The following is a 3,797-nucleotide window of genomic DNA, read 5'->3' on the forward strand; positions in this document are numbered from 1 at the left end:
AGGGAAGAGGTGGCCGCCAGTAGCCGCCTCTTCCCTGTCCCCACCCTGGCCAGTGTTCGGAGAAGTACCTGTATTTTTAATAATTTCTTGACATGATAAAAGAATTTTACATTACGCTCCAAGGGTGATGGGGTGAGGAGAAGGAGCAGCAGAAAAATCCAACAAAAAGGGAAACAGAAATGCATGGTAGTAGGGATTTGAAGGGTTGGTAGGGGCATTGGCCAACTCTCATGCAATTGGTTTGTTACTGAGTGCTATTCATGGGAAGACAGCATCCTGACTCCTTCTCTATACAGCATATTGGGAGTGAAAATGATGCATCCAGGTGGAAATATGATTAGGGGTTGGAAGACAGACAGGGAAAGAAGAAGTCAGAAATAGACACTGAGAGAGTCACTGGCTGGCTGGCTGCAAATACTGACTCTCCAGAAATGATAGAATAAAAAAGTGGGGGATATCTCTGGAAGATTCAAGAGATAGGGGGCAACTCTTCTATGGTTTTGACTTGCCCAGCAGATTTCCACATACACACATGTACATGCCTATGTTTGCATGCACACACATATACACATAACTGTCTGCCCTCCCTGGAAGCTCAGAAGAAGAAGAAGCCGCCAGAAGAAGAACCTGCCCACCTTTGGTCCAGGCACCAGAGCCTGAGGCTGGCTGCAGCCCAGGAGATGGACAAGCCACCTGCCCAAGGTCCCAGGCTGCAGCTACCCGGAGAAGCTGCCAGCCCTGTGGTCCAGGGAAATAGGTTCTCTCTTCTCCTACTGCAGTCATTACTTCAAAAAACTTTGCAATGATGACAATTAGTGAAGATATGAATCAACTAACATAGTTGACAGGGACAATTCTTCCATCTTTGAAAATATCTACATCAAACCTGTTTAAATAGATTTTCATCTGCATAATATAACACATTCTGACAAGACCACCACCACCACCAATGTGGTCAGTGTTGTGCCAATAAATATTTAATAACTGAGGGACCCCCCCACCCCCGAGTGCACAAATTTTTGTGCACCGGGCTACTAGTGTAATTATATATGTGTTTTCCGATGGTCTTAGGCAACCCCTGTGAAAGGGTCATTCAACCTCCAAAGGGGTTGCGACCCACAGGTTGAGAACCACTGCCATAGACTTTCCTTTCTTCTCAACAATAACTGAGATCTTGTTGTTTCTTTTTTTGGTCACATAATAATTTGACCTTCAGCTGGACCTCCTCCTTCGCCAGGTCCAGTTTAAGAATGTACTGTTCCCTGAACACCTGGGTGGCTCTGCTGATGAGATGAAGACATTTCTTATCAGATGATTTCAAAAATGCTGGATCTGCAGCACTATCTTACAAAGTGCTTTGAAAACGCTTTTCAAAGGAATCCGAGGGTTCAGCCAGAATTCAGAGGGGAGGCTCTACCACTGCAACATCTTGAGTACAAAGCAGGGGAGGAGATGCTGGGTGGACTGTGTTTAATAAAGGCCTTGGGAGGCATTTGTAGGTACTGGTGATGCAGACCGTCACGGGCTCCAGAATCCTCGCATCAGAGCTGACTGCCTGCACGGCACTGGCTTCGTACAAACAGTGTGCTCCACAAAGCATTTCTATTTGGGAGTAACTTCCTATAAACCAGCGGTTCTCAACCTGTGGGTAGAGACCCCTTTGGGAGTCGAACGACCCTTTCACAGGGGTCACCTAAGACCATCGGAAAACACATATATAATTACATATTGTTTTTGTGATGAATCACTATGTTTAATTATGTTCAATTTGTAACAATGAAAATACATCCTGCATATCAGATATTTACATTACGATTCATAACAGTAGCAAAATTACAGTTATGAAGTAGCAACGAAAATAATTTTATGGTTGGGGGTCACCACAACATGAGGAACTGTATTAAAGGGTCGCGGCATTAGGAAGGTTGAGAACCACTGCTATAAACTATCCTTATCTTCATCTGATCCAAGAAATGTAGGAGATTTCTAAATCCAATTCACCCGACACTATGTTCATCAGCTTCCTGAGTCCTGTGATAGTTTGAGGGACCCTTGGGATCTCTATGAAGATTAATCGGACAAGAAAAGTCAGAATCAAAGGGATCACCCTCTACAGATGCCAGTTTCAGGGCCAGCTCTAGCTCCACACACTCATATAGGAACAGAGAAGGGATGAGGTCGGCCCTGCAATCCCAGGACCTTTCTGATGTCTGATCATCTGCTTCTTCCCCTTCCAGCACAACACAGGGACCCAGCTTCCTGATTCAGTAGCGATCACGAAGACATGGGGGACATCGGGTAAGCAGAGTACAGCACACACATTGTCGCCATAGTTATCTTTAGCTGCAGGATGCATGAGCAATAGACCTAAGAGCTTCCTCGTATTCCCGGGGCTGTGAAACACACCGACGTATTTAAGGAAAGTCTCCCTGTTCTCATATCAGATGTGCACTGGGTATGCACTACTTGATCTTTGCCTTTTTATCTGAATTCAATTTGGGGGAACGCTGCCAATGGTCCAAAGTCAAATGCAACTGCTGACTCTCCCAGAGATGTGGCACATGTCCTGCCTTTGAGTATTAGACCTTCCTCTTCTGCTTCTGACAGAGGGATGACCTTGTGGGGTGTCTGGGGCTCACATAGAGAGTAAATTCTTGTTACACTGTCTGATGCCAGCAGCACCCTGTGGGGACCCAGCATTTCACTTGGATACCAGGCAGCATGCGTTGGAGTCAGAGAGGCAGAAGTGGTGAACAGTCGCAGCGATTGGAGTGGTGCTGCAGTTCACTGTTCATTTTCCACCTTCAACTTTAGAACTCATCCCCCACCATTTAGGTAATTCTAACACCGTAAGTCCTTCTATTCTTATAAGTGCTACGTGATGTTGTGTTGGACTTAAGAAGACTTGATGGATTTCAAACAAGGGTGGATTTATGCAGAGCAACCTCTGGTTCTAGGGGAGGGAAGGCGCCTCACCCACGCCACTGATGCCCCAAAGGCAAACCATTAAGTATGAGCTGTCTTCTTCTTCCCACGGAAGAGTTCTCCACCAGGTTTCTTGTCAGCAACTGTGGCGGCAGCAGAGATGGCAAAGGCAGTAATAAGAAGCTGGTTTCTCAGCCTCTGAGGGCTCCGGGTTTTCAGTCCCTCCCTGAGTCACGGAATAGGACATGGTTCTCTATTTTCAATTCCTTTGGGAGAAATTGCTGGATCATCTGATCATTCCATGTCTAACTTTGTGAGGAACCACTGACCTGTGTTCCACAACAGCTGCACCATTTTACATTCCCACCAGCAATGCTCATGCGTTCTGATTTCTCCAACCTTTGCCAACACTTGTTATTTTCTGGAGGTTTTGTTTGTTTTTCTTAGTTATTTTGTTTGTTTGTTTGTTTATTTGTTTTTGTAATAGCCATTCAAAGGGGTGTGAAGCAATATCTCATTGTAGTATGGATTTCCCTAATGACTAATAATGTTGAGCGGAGAAACCCAGATGGCGGCATAGGTAAACATCGGAGAATGCTGCCTTGCACAACCACTTCAAAAATACAACTAAAAGACAGAATGGACATCACTCAGAACCACAGGAAGGCTGGCTGAGGGGAAATTCTACAACTAGAAGGAAAGAGAAAAGCATACTGAGACTCAGAGGAGGTGCAGTGTGGAAAATACAAAGGTGCGGAGGTGCGTGCGGAGCGGGCTGCCGGCTGAGGGCGCAGTTGTCCGTTTCAATCGGGAGGGAGTCTCAGGCTCTGAGCTCCAGTTCCAGGCGAGTCTCTGGGGGCCAAGCCTCAAAC

The 3,797-nt window shown here is 46.0% G+C and overlaps 1 pseudogene; it reads right to left on the reverse strand.

The window, feature by feature from the left end:
- LOC102757591 overlaps positions 1-3,279 on the reverse strand; it is a 3,944-nt pseudogene extending 665 nt beyond the window's left edge.
- Between the last annotated feature and the right edge of the window lie 518 nt (positions 3,280-3,797).

Source organism: Myotis davidii, unplaced genomic scaffold (genome assembly GCF_000327345.1).
Source record: "Myotis davidii unplaced genomic scaffold, ASM32734v1 scaffold673, whole genome shotgun sequence".
Classification (NCBI taxonomy): Eukaryota; Metazoa; Chordata; class Mammalia; order Chiroptera; family Vespertilionidae; genus Myotis; species Myotis davidii.